General features: G+C 40.5%; 1 long non-coding RNA gene across 4 annotated transcripts in view; it reads right to left on the minus strand.

Moving 5' to 3' along the window:
- Window positions 1–778: 778 nt before the first annotated feature.
- LOC138121040 (uncharacterized) overlaps window positions 779–13257 on the minus strand; it is a 174919-nt gene continuing 162440 nt past the window's right edge. Inside the window, exons 6-10 of one of the 4 annotated variants that reach the window (XR_011156049.1) lie at window positions 11540–11612; window positions 10672–10827; window positions 10264–10357; window positions 7395–7464; window positions 779–5134 (exon numbers count right to left, since the gene is read on the minus strand). This is a non-coding gene — a long non-coding RNA (uncharacterized lncRNA). Of the gene's footprint in view, window positions 5139–6591; window positions 7465–10263; window positions 10358–10671; window positions 10828–11539; window positions 11613–13257 lie in introns of those variants that run through there. The other 3 variants (XR_011156050.1, XR_011156048.1, XR_011156051.1) reach the window with 3 other exon arrangements.

Consider the following 13257-nt stretch of genomic DNA (forward strand, 5'->3'; position numbering starts at 1 on the left):
TCAAACGTTTCAATCAGCCACTAACACAGGCAAAATGTCTTTGTGGGCTCAGTCAAATAAGAGGAACAGGCACAGGGAAGGGGGGGGAAGAGGCTGGACAGGGATGAGCTGACGCTGCCTGGCTCAGTCGGGGATGCTGCGCTGCAGGGACAGACTCGGCAGCCTGGTGAGGCTCTGAGCCCGAGAACTCAGGCAGGAAGGGAAAGGGATGCGCTGTTGCAGGTTGGTTTGACTCGGAACGAAGTTCCTCAGATTCGATTTCAGAAGGGAGGATTGGAAGTCGACTTCTGCCGCTAAGTGGTGCTCTAAACAGCGCAGCATCTTCTTGGTGCCGCAATTCACGGGGACGAGCAATTCACAGCACTGTCAAGCTGATTAGACTGCTGCAGACACTTAACAAGTGTCCATTACGCTGATTTAATCCTTCTGTGCCACTGGATAAATCGGGAGGAAGAACAGGCCAATCCAAAAGATTAAAGAAATCCAAAGATTGAGCTCTGGTATACAGTATCTGAAGTGGAGGATTACAGAAAGCAATTCTATTTTTCTTTAAAGCTTTGTCTGGCTTCTTTCCATTCCTTTTTAATTATTACTATTGTTTTCTCCAAGTTTATGGTTGTTAGAACTTGAAGTACTTACCAAATAATACTGAAGCAAAACACTTAATTAATACTTGCAATTGTTCCAGAACTTATTTTTAAAACAGATGCTCTTTTTATCAATAAAAAAAAAAAAAAAAAAAAAAAAAAAAAAAGGTAGAAAATGTTTTTTTCCGGAGTACATATCAACATGTAGATTTAATCCTTCCCACTCCCCAAAAAAGATGCAATTTAAAAACAGGGTGGAAATTTGGAAGGAGAATGCAAGCTTGCAGATTCTGCTCTCCTCGGTCCCAGGAGAAGTGGAAACACAGCAGGCAGAGGAGCTGTTTTGGCATTTTGACACCCTTGTTGTTGCCCACAAAATTGGGTTCGTTACCTGGTGTGCAACAAGCCAATAATTACACACGCAAGAGAGAGACACTGATGATTTATTTGAGAGTTGTGCAAGCCTGGATGCTCCGTGTATTCCACAAATCAAGCACCACCCCTGGGCTTGCCATTATTTGTACACAGAAATTCGGATTTAGTGACCTTCCAAGAGCAGCCCCTCTGTTATGGTTGGTTGGTATTTTCCATCCAGGTTACATAACCCCAGCTGACACCTCCACATGCTCAGGAGAAGGGTCTGCACCTGGGCAGGGTCTGTAAGTGTGATTTTCAGTATTATAATGAACATATTCAGCTCTAGGATCCATGGACCTTGCGTGTGTTGCTAAATTAGCAATTCATGCACAGACATACACAAATATCTTGATTTTAATACATCCTTACAGCCTGTTAATTCCTGGATGTCCTGGCTAAGAAATGCAGCTGCTCTGGTTCCACTGTTCAGGTTTCCTTTCTTGCTGATTAGGCTTGGAAGTGCACAAAGGTCTTACATGAAGGAACATGGTGATTTAAGGTAATCTCGACATATTCCACATTTTGCAGTGCTGAGAGCCCTTGCCCCAAGCAATTCTGCAATCCGTGGTGCCTCTCAGGAGAGGCTGCAGCAGAGGATCCTGGGGAAGGATCAGTGGGCAAGGCTGTGCAATCCCAGGAATGCCGAGGCTCAGAGTTCAGGAGTCAGGAAGCTTTTGTCCTGTTTCATAGAAGGAGGAGGAATTTGTTTAACCAGAGTTCATGAAGGAGTTTAGTCCTTTTCTCTGCCATGGGGCTGTCCTACAAAATGAAGAAAGGATGGAGAAAAAGGGTGGATCAATGAGCACTCAGCTTCTTGGATGCCACATGGTCCCTTGGTGGATTTCTTGGCTCATCAGGGAGTAAGTTCAGTGCTCTGTATTTGCACACCCATCAGGTGGGGTGTCTGCAGCCAGGCCCAGCTCAGCCTTGGCAGTCAGCACTTTTTAGCAGATCTGAGGACCCTAAAACATTGCCTCGCACTGAAACCCAATGAATATCTGCCTATGTGAGCTGCTCTGCTGAGCAAAATCCTTTAAAAAAGGAGGTGGAACTTCTGGGGAGAGGATTAGTGCCTTTTGTGAACTGTATTTGTGTGCAGGGTGCTGGTTTATTCACAACATTCCCTGGGAAGTGCTTTAAATCAAGAATCAAAAGCCAAAAGGGTATCAAAGCTGTACAGGAACTGATTACTACTATAAATTTTGCTGAAACAAGCTGATGCTTTGCTGATTCTTTGGACTTTTTCTGGTAAAAATATGTCAGTGTTAACTCACAGCATTGACTTCGCTGTATTTTTCATTTTTGTTCCATGAGATTATTTTTAGATGCTGTGCATTAGCTCTGCTTCAGAAAAATATTGAGGTAGAGGTTGCAGGTTCTTCCTGAAAAAAACAAATGATTTATTGATAGATATAAAACAATACCTGTATATCCATAAAATTAATGTCATGTGACCCCTTCCCCTCCCTTTTTGAATGGAGTCTAGACAGATGTTAGAGACAGATGCGAATTTCTCAGGAGAGAAAGGAATATCACAGGTAAATCAGCTTTATACCAGAAAATCTGACAGAAATGAGGATAACAGCTGTAAAATAAGTAAACTCTTACCAGGAGAAGGAACCATTTGCAATTTTAGGGGAAGTGGCCGAAGTACCCAAAGGAACTTTGTATGAGTTATTTATATTATAGAATAATTTCTGAGCTCCAAACAATGGTAAGGAACAGTAGCTCCCCAAAATGTCCTCTAGAGAGAGCAGCAGAAATGCAAAATTCAAATGCCATGAACAGGGTCAGGTGCAAGTCCAGAAACAGTGTGGTTCTTCTGACATTTACATTTTGTAGGCATGCATTTACATATTTAGAAATAAATTTAGAGTGGTCTACAATTTCCCTGGGAAGATTTTGTGTTTAGCAAGTAGTAGCTTCACCACCAGAAATCCTGGTCCCTCTGCAATCATCCTCAGGCTTTCCAAGATTTAATCAGTGTATGTCATTTTTAATGTGTTTCTTGTGATGCAAGAATTTTCCAATTCTTTACAATATCTTCCAAGTGTTGAAATCCGTTTTCCCAAGGCCAGCTCTGTGTGGTGGCTTCGGTCTGGCTGGCTTGTCCCTCTGCCTTTCCCACTGTTCATGCATTTCCTTCTTTTATTTTCACAGACTTTTTCTTCAGAATAAATCCAACTGTAAGCAAACGTTCTGAGCTGCTGAAATCTTACTGTTGTATCTCCAAGAAAATACCACAAATTCAGCAGCAGTGACCTCGGTTCTCCAGCTAAATTTCAAATTCCCTTTCTGAGAGCAATTTTCTTATATTCTGTTAGCTGTAAATTTGGCCTCAGATCTTGCTGTGTACAACTAACTCTGGTTTTTGACATCGCCATTTATGAACGTTTTGGATTCAAAGAGTGAATATGTTCAATTTTCAGCTCCTTTTGTCCTGTTTATGCAGGGTCAGACACTGCTCCCACAGTCCCAAGAGCAAACATGGAGGTCTTCCAAAAGGATTGTCCCACCTATCCAGCTGCCTCCTACTGGGAAATTAATCTAAATTTTTCCCACTTGCTCCTGGCTGGACAAGGAAGGAGGTTCAATATGAATGTCTTCATTTAGGAGACACGAGTCACACACACTGTGAACCCTGTCATGGACTGGTTTACCTCCAGTAATTATTTGGAAAAAACAAATGCAACTACTTGTATTTAAAGAACAATCAAGGGAAAAATCTGAAAATGTGGCTTCGTATTACTTAGAGACTAAGATTTCTCAGTGTTAGTTGGATTCACCAAAAACTTGTTTAAATATTAGACATAATTCCCACAGTGGTAGAAATGGATAAGGATCTTCAAAACCCCAGTTTAAACCTGCAGGAAGCCTTCTGTTAAGGAAAAATAGGGATAATATATTTGGAATATAAATGAAGCAGTGGGAAGGTTTTCCCCCTGTAGAATGTGTACATCTTGTTCCTTATTCTGTGAACTACAGACCAAATATTGATTACAATTTGAAATAAAATACAAAATGTCATTTATGCCAAGTATCATAAAAAACCCGATATCCTCTCATCTCTCACAGTTTGTGAAGAATGGAGACAATAGCATTTCCTCAGAAACTATAAAGAATTTAAAGAGTAAGATCAATATTGTAAGAGGAACTTCTCCATGTACATATCCAGCTGAATTCCCAGCAATATTAAAGGAAAATATTTGTGTTGAACTCCCTGCCTAGGGCTTTAAATTGCTGTATACTATCATGCATTACGGCCTGTATTAATTATCTAATTGAGATATTTATATGGTCATCAGGCAAGTGAGGACCTGGAGAGAAATCCCTAATTAAGACTTTGGAGTTTGATAAGAGGCTTCTACTGTGCAATGATAAAACACTATTTTTGTCTTATCTTATAAATGTGTCAGGGCAGATTATGTTAAATGCTACCTACATGCATAATCAGATGACATATCTCTGGCAAGGCCCACAGATAACAGTCTGCAAATGCACATTTATTATTTTACAGTTCAGACTGTTAAAAGGAGAACAAAATTTGTAGATTGAAAAGTACAGCAAGTCCCCGGCGTGTCACGCCACGGGTGTTTTCCTTGGGGTTTGGGGACGGAGTGTTTGGGGTGTGCTGAGAGGCAGAGCAGCTGGAAGCCAGCACCTGGAACCATCCTGTTGGCTCTGTATTGCTGAACTCTCCAGGCACTCCCTTCCTGCTCCCTGACACGTTTGGTATTGGTAGGTGGACTTCAGACATCAGAAATTCAATTATGCCAGAGGAATCCCTGTCCGAGTGCTCTGTTTAACCTTCATTACCCTCCCAGGGAGAGGGGAGCAGGGCAGGGATCCGGCCATTCAACTCTCCACATCTCATTTCATTCAGAGTGCACTCCCCGGTTCTTGGCATTATGAGTTTGTTGTGAATGCTGAATATGTAATGCAAAAATACCAGCAGTGAAGATTTTTTTTTTCTTGACAAGTTTTATGGGAAAATTCAGAGCTGCTCTATTTTTTGCATGCAGCCTCCCCATCCTTCTCTCTCATCTGCAGGGTTGATTCAAACAATAGCACTCGCTTCAGGATCTCTTTCCTCATTGGGTGCTTTGAGATCTCCAGGAGGATGGTCAGCTCTACCTCCAAAGCAAAAGAAAGCAAATTCAGAGAACAAAACATACATGACAATTGTTTTTAATATTTTTCCTCTTGCCATCATCCAACAGAGCTGACATCAGTGGCAAATCTCCTGCCATATCTTCCATTGTTGAAGCCTCACTCCAACAAGGAAATGTTTACAAGGTTTATTTATATGCATATATTCATACAAATAAATATAAAATGTGTATATGCACTATAAAACTATACATTTACACACACACACACACACTAAATTTAACACTGCAATTATAATTTGGGCTTATTCAAAACCTGCATTTTAAAACTTCCACAACCTCCTACCTGGATAATATCTTTTTTCATTTTCTGCTATTTACAGACATGCATAATACAAACTGACAAGTGCTAGAGCTGAGGAAAAGAGGCGAGAAACAAGGACCAAAGGTCCTTGCTAAGTAGCAGGATGAAAGATGGCTTAGTGTAATTTTGCAGAAGGATTCAGTTTTACAGATTTCCAAACAAGAAATGTGGATATTAATGGAGGTTTGCAAAGAGCAAACTCAATAACAGTCCTAGTCAATTAAAAGTACATAAAGTATTAATGTGTTGTACCCTGGTTTGTGTTTAAGGGGCTGTGGAGACTAATGTTTAAATCCCAGGAGAAAAAGCCCAATCCTGTGCTCAAACCCCGTATTTGGAGCTGTCATCCATTACCAAACATCACTTCATTAATATGCAGAAGGTTTGTACATGTTTCCCTAAACATGGATTAGGTTCAAGGATTTAGGAGAGCTGAGTTTATCCAGGCCCTGTCTCCCAGAAGCTCAGAGAGAGCTCAACTCCATCCTCTCAACTCAGTGTCTCCTTCTCCCGGTGCAAACAGGGGCTGCGGGGCTGCCAGGTGGCATCAGGATAAATCCATCAGATTCCCAAGGACTGGATGCTGCTGTAAGGAGGATCACTGAGGGCTGGAGCTCCTGATGTGCTCCAGGTCCACAGCTCTGCCCCCTGAGAGCTTGGTAAAAATGGAAGATTGATTGGAAGCACAACAGAAGAATAGCTGCTCAAATGCTGAGCACACCTGGTTGAGGTGCAAGCCAGGAGCTTTCCCAGAGTAATGGCCCAGGCATGGAAAAGACCTGGCCACAACAACTGGCACGTACCTAATTTCCAGCTTTGAAGGAAAAGAAGAAAATCAACCACTTGTGGAAACTTTATAACCCCTCTGCATCTTGTTTAACCTGATCACTGCATGTCTAAATAGGTGATGGAATGAACACGACCCAACAAAGCCTCTGGGGGTTTGATTAATGGAGTGCCCCAAAGTAAAATAGTTATTCTGAAAAGCTGAGGAGAAATGCATGCTTTTAATAACATTTCCAAATTATTTAATCATACAATCAGGCCTGACCTTGTTCAATATGAAACTTCATTACAGCCTGGAATGTTAATATGGAGTTCCAAAAGCATCATAAATTACTGGTTTCTTCAATGATACATGGGCCTGTCCTGCTGTGGCCAACTGCAATTTTAATATTTTCTTAAGAAATGAAGAATTAGCAAATAATGGCATGATCCTGAAATTACTGTTCTAGGGATCACAGTTTATTAATTGGCTAAAAAGGATAAAGACATTAGTCAATTCCATAGATAAATGATTTAGCTACTCCTTTTTTTGAGGGGGGTGAAACCCCTAAATTCTTATTTTTGAATAGATCCATTAATCATCAATTCAACTGACCTACCTTTCTGCAACACGACAGCTCTGACAGTCAAAGAATTACAACTTGTAACTGGCAATTTTACCATCAGAAACATTATTTTGTATACAGCTAGTACCTTGTAACAACTTAAAAATGGTATTCACTATTTGAAAAGGACAAAATAAAACCACTTGCAATATTGACTGACAGAGATCCTTATGTGGTGCTTATCATTTAACAACAGAACAAGAAAAGCGAGGGGAAATTTTAAAAGGCTTAAAAATTAAGGGAAACTGAGGGGCTGCTGCACTTTTAACTCAAAAATGCACTTTGTAAATGACTTGCCATAACAGTTTGCTTGGAATTAAGAAGATTATTGCTAGAATCTCGGTGGTCTTCAGGAATAGTCCAGTTCAGTCCCCCAATTTGATGGTTCTGTAGATTTCAATAGGATTGGATTGAAATATAATGTTCTGTGCTCAATCACTTATCAAGGCATCATAAAAAATTGGAGTGGTTGTGCTGTGGGTCAGACACTGTCCCAGGAAACCTTTCCCTTCATGTATTAACACACCTGTCTTTGTTGAGGTCTGAGAGTCAACTTTGTGCAGAGTATTCCAAACATGAACTGTTTGCTGTCAGCACTGAAAAAAAACCAGCACAGGCCTGGAAATAAAGCCAATCAAACATTCTGCAGCAATTAGAAAGTAAAATTTCATTTTTTTCATATGATTTTCATATAATGAACAGCATGGAAATGCGGAGATTTAAGCAGCTCAAATGCTCAATTAATTCAGGTTCTATTATCGTTATGGCCAGCACTATGAACCTTTCCACCATCCCTTTTCCCCCACTTAAATCTCTGTTTGTAACCTCTTCTGCATTCTTTTAAATCTGTATCAGGTTCATTCTAAAAGCATTTAGTGTAAATAAAACACACACAAGACAGTTCAGCTTTTTTTCTATGATGCTCATCTGAGGCATTACTTGCTAAGAGCCAGAAATACTGAGCAATATAGTGCAGAAATCTATAATTTCCTCTACAATAACCTCAGTTTGCTTTATATATATATTTTTTTTTCATTTCTTTTGGCCATGAGACAACATCAGGAGTTTTCATGGGCAACCCATTGCCCAGAACTAATTGGCTGGAAATCACAGAAAGCAAGGAATTTCATTGTTTTCAACCACAATATTAAACAACTACTCAGCAGAGGGAGAGAATAATGGAGAATAATTATTAACTGAAGAAAATATTCAGAACACATGGTAAAACAAACAATTAGGCCCAATTGTGGCAGTTCTGTGAATGTTTTACGCTGCCTGTAATGAACTCCCATTTGAAAGCTCAGTTTTACACTGGGCAATGGTTCAAAACCCAGAGACACATCAGTCCCAGGCAGGAGCTCAGAGAGAAGTGCCAGACTGTAACTGACTGACAGCACTTCCCACTGCAATCTGGGGTTGTCTTCGAGAACTTCTATTCAGCTCTGCTTCAAATCAAACTTCATTTAACTAAGGAATTCTAGCAAGGTCACAAAGCAAGAGAGGCTGCCTGCAGACACCAGCGATCCTTTAGTCTGTTGTACAATCACACATGGGAGGTTTACAGAGCAGAAATGCTACAGATACCTTCTGTGGCAACAACCTCATCAGACAGAACTGCCACAAAATCCAAAATGTTGAATTTGCAGCTACTGAGCCATGGCACAGTCTGTTTGCAAAGTCCACTACTCAACAGTGTGGCTGTGCACTCACATTTATCTCAGAGCAAAAATATAACTGGAAGAACTAATAGAGGGGAAAATACAACTGGACAGTGCATTGGCAATTACAGAGCTGAGAATTAAAGCTACAGAGGAAAAAAAATGTGTTTTGGTGATGAAAGTCATCTCTAGAGTTACAATTAAGATGAAATTTATTGCCTCTGCTTAACATCTGTTTTATATTTATTAATTCTGATAAAAAATTATATCCTGGATCCAAAGCCTCAGCTTCCAAAGTTGCAGAATGAATGTTAATTAAATATTTGATATAAAGTCTTTTAAAAACCCACAAAAAATTACTCAGTTTACTTAAAATAGGACCTAGCAAAATACAGTGTGGTATCAGATCCCATAATGAAGTCTTTCAGTTCCCTTGAACTCCCTGCATTTAATGTGAAATATAAAGGACTAACTTTCATATTTGTTTCCCTCTGGTATAAACAGACTGTGTAATGAGCTGCTGTGTGATAGGAGCTGAATGTCACTCAGAAGGCAACACACTGGTGGCTTTGCCCCTCTTAATCTTCACCTTATATCTGAGATGTTCTTTCCCTTTTTCATGGATGCTCATTATGTATCTCTTACTCATCCACTTTGCTGGATTTGAATAAGTATGGACTTCTAGATATGACATAATCTACCAAAAACTACTGGAGGAGTGAATATTATTTGCTGAAAAGCCTCATGCTCCTGAACAGCTTGTCAGTCTGCTCGCTCTTTAGAGGTCTGTTTCCCCATTAGTGCACATTTCCCCAGCTGAAGATTTAAAGGGTTTTTTTTTCCCCACTGTTACAATAAAAAAAAGAGGAAAACGAAGCAGGTGGTGTCTTTCTAAAGTCCAAGTGTTTTTTGATGAACGTCCTCTATTTCTTCAAGTGCAGAAATTTCAATTCTGATTAAAGGGAAAAAATTACAAGCCATTACAGACAGACCTCCATTCTCCAAAGGCTCCCCTCTGAATACACAATATGTTTTCCTATATAATGCATGCACCATATTTCAATATTAATTATAGGAAGGTCTCTTTGGGGTCACATGCTAATTATATCTGTTTAGAATTTATCATGCTACTTCCAATATAATGTGCTGTCATTGTGTCCTGTTGTTTTTCCTTGCCTGAGGCAGAAGGAAGCTACAATAAACCTGAAAACACTGGCAAGAAATGTTCATTTTAAAACATATGGGGTGAAAGCTGCACTAAGGGCCCTGCCCAGTGCTCATTGAAATCAGCAGGAATCATTATGTTAACCTCAAGGGAAAACTATTTGAACCTGTTAAATGTGTACAGTTCTACCTGAGGAGCTCTGTGCATCTCTCAGTGTAATGAAATGGTTGTGCCACAACCGACTGTAAATAATCAGGGGAGCATCCAGCATCATGCCAGGGAGGATATGCACAGAGGAGTTTGAGCTCTCCTGATTCTGAGGGGGTTAGGCTGGTACTAAATGGCCACAAGATAAAGAAGAATTAAAGCCTCTGCTCCAAATCATCTTGAGTGTGTTTGATATGTTCATCTACAGCATTGTGTGATCACTGGGTCTGTGCAGGAGGCAGTGACAGTGGGGATTTGTTCACTAGCCACTGTATTACAGTCCTGGATTCAAACACCTCACATTTTAAAAATTCTGCCTCATTACAAGCACTGAAATATCAGCACATTTGCTGATAAACACTTACTGTGTTTATAATTTTCTTTTATAAGCACTGGTATAAGTCTGTCAGCATTATCAACCCAAGGCATCTTCTCTATGTGAGGAATCCTCGAAGTTCCCTGCACAAATCACAATCACAGTTAAATGGTGCCTCCTTTATGCCACCACCTTATGAACACACAGCCAAACTTCCAGCAGGCAGCCTTGCCACCTATGTACAGTTATTAATGCTGGAGATTTGCAGCTGCTTTCAAGAAATAGGTGCCTGTAGGATTAAACACGGATAACACAGGAAAAGTCCAGGCACCAAGATAAGCATCTTGTCCTAAATTATGTCTCTCGTGTTTCCTGGCCTTCTAAATTGTTAGTGCCACATTACCAGGCAGCAATGACACAAATCAGACAGTCAGTGACTCAACAGGCAGGAGATTACCTCATCCAAATTTCCACGCATCCTTTCAACCCAGTTGCTGCCAATGTTGGTCCTTTTACCTTCTGTGACTTTCTGTGCCTGCATGAGGACTTTTCTAAACACACCTCCCAGTATATTTGTGGTGCCTGTAAGTAGCCTGACTCCTAGAAATAAAGACTCACAAGATACAAACATGAAATGACAGTTACATGTCTATATCTCACTGTGGTTACCTTTTTTTTTCAATCTCTAATGAGATGTTTCCAGAATAAGAAAAATGGTAACGTCCAGCCCACTAACTGTATATTTTTTTATTGATAGGTCTCAGCACAGAGCAAACCGATATTCAAGGGGAGAAAATGAATTATCTGAAGCCAAATGTAATTTTATTTTGGTAGGCCAACAATCAATAGAAGAAATGCACAGTCATTTCAGTAATTGCCACAGCTTCATGACAAATACTTCCTAGAAACTCCTGGCTAGGTGATCTCAGCATCCAGTGTTACTGAGGGGTATCTTTAATGCAGGTTAGCTCAGATGTTCAGAGACACATGCAAATTATGCAAGCATGTGTGCTATTTAATTTTAATATCCAAGGTCATGAGTCAGATTGTCTCGTGTAAAAATCTTGTAGTGAAAAACAAAGCTTAAGTGTGAGAATTTCACATTCCTTACCTGCACAAAAGGTAGAAAATCCAATTAAGTTGTTAAAACCCCATATGAAGATCTGAGGACACTTCTCCCAAGGTCTAAAGGCACAAGACCACCTTCCACGTGGATCCCTGCCACAATTAGCTGTGCCTCGTGAAGCTGCCGAGGCAGCTGTAAATCCTGCTCTGAAAACTGCTGAGCAAAACTGAGTTCCCCTCAGGAGCTGCTGCTCCCTCACCTTCTGCTCTACTGCTCAGCCCAGGGGACTCTGTCAGCACAGAACACCAGGAGAGGAGATGCAGCATTCCCACCTGTACATGAAGGAAGAGATGTTGTTACTGCAATAATGATCTGGAATTGGGCTGCCAAATCCATCAGTCCACAACTGAGCTTCCAAAGGTTGGGTGGTCTGGGCTGTGTCCTGTGGCAGCAGCTCAGGGTGTATAGATGTACCTACATTTGTAGTCTCTGATGAGGTGAGGAAGAATTCAGGCTCAGGAATGATGGGGGAGAGATGGAATGGCAGCAAGATGCTTCACAGCTCCAAAATGTGAATGATGTGGCTGATGGAATAATAACTGCTCACGAGTTTTGACTGGGGCCCACGGTAGTGTTTTGGCTGTTTTGAAAGACTGGATATTGCTCTGCTTGTGGAGTTCATGGCATTTTGAGGGACTTTTGAAGCTCATGGAGGCCTGATATTAGTCTATTTTTAAAATGCCTTCAGGGAAACAAAGAGCAGTGGAATCACCAGTTGTGAGGGGGATTACGGAAGAAAAAAAGTAAAAAGCGTATTTTTCAAATGTGTATGACTTATTAATCTACTTTCTCTGAATTTTCCACAAGGAATGAAATCCTGTTTTACTGAAATACTTTGGGATTTTTTCCCAGTGGCCATTTGTCTCAGAGTTTTCAGTTATGCAGATCAGACACTCGGGAAACGGAGAACATCTTCATTTCCCTTTTTGTTCTGAAACAAGAAATATTCTTTATGGCATCTGAGGGAACTTCCAAAGTATGAAAGAGACTTTAAATTATAATTTCTCCTTCAAAGAAAAGCTATTCTTTTGTATAAAGGGGAAAAAAGAAAACAAAACAACAAAACATTTGAAGAGTGTTCAATCAAAATAAACTTAGCCTTGAGTGTTGTTATGAGAATAGAAATTTCTTCTGCCAGAAATCTTTCCTACAGGTAATGCTGTCTTTTCCAAATGTAACAGAAAGTAAAGAGTAAGGTTCCTACTTGTAGCATAATTAGCAAATCTTAGAAGAAGAAAGGGAATAAAATATTTTGCACATGTAGGGTAGGAAATGGAAAGGATAAAGTAATTCTGGTTGGAAATAAACCCCAGCCCAGTCATAATTGTACATTAAAGAAACATTGTCGTGTACCTGTCCCTACATGAGCAACGTGCCTGTGGTTGGTCAGACCCAAAGAAAAGACACTGGGCTCATTAATTTGAGATGAGAGTGAGAATGCCTACAAAGGAGCAGACAAAATAGTTTCCCAACCTCCTGCTGGGAACATGCAAGTTCAGGGTTGCACACAATTCCTAACACCTAGGAAAGGAGGAGTGGTTGTAAATGCAGCCAGGATGCTCAGGTTTGTTCCTTGTTCACAGTTGTCTCAGTCTGTGGTGGTGATTTTATTTGGCACAGACACCCAAGGTATTGATGGTAAAACCTTCCTTCAGTCCAATCTGACCCACAGCACCTTCACGGAACGAGTCTGTCTCCTGCACTCACCAACAAGAGGGATCCTCTGGAGTCTGCCCAATTCACATCCCTGCTTTGCCACAAACTAATCCTGTGTTCTAGTACAGGAATTGTGGCATCACCTCTCCCTTCTTTCCCACTCTGACCTGATCTTCCTGCTGACTTCCACATCTACTTATTCCGACTGCACACATAAAATAAGTAACAAAATGTACCAAGTGTCCAAGCCGACCTGTGCCT

This window comes from Aphelocoma coerulescens, chromosome 20 (genome assembly GCF_041296385.1).
Source record: "Aphelocoma coerulescens isolate FSJ_1873_10779 chromosome 20, UR_Acoe_1.0, whole genome shotgun sequence".
NCBI classification, from domain to species: Eukaryota; Metazoa; Chordata; class Aves; order Passeriformes; family Corvidae; genus Aphelocoma; species Aphelocoma coerulescens.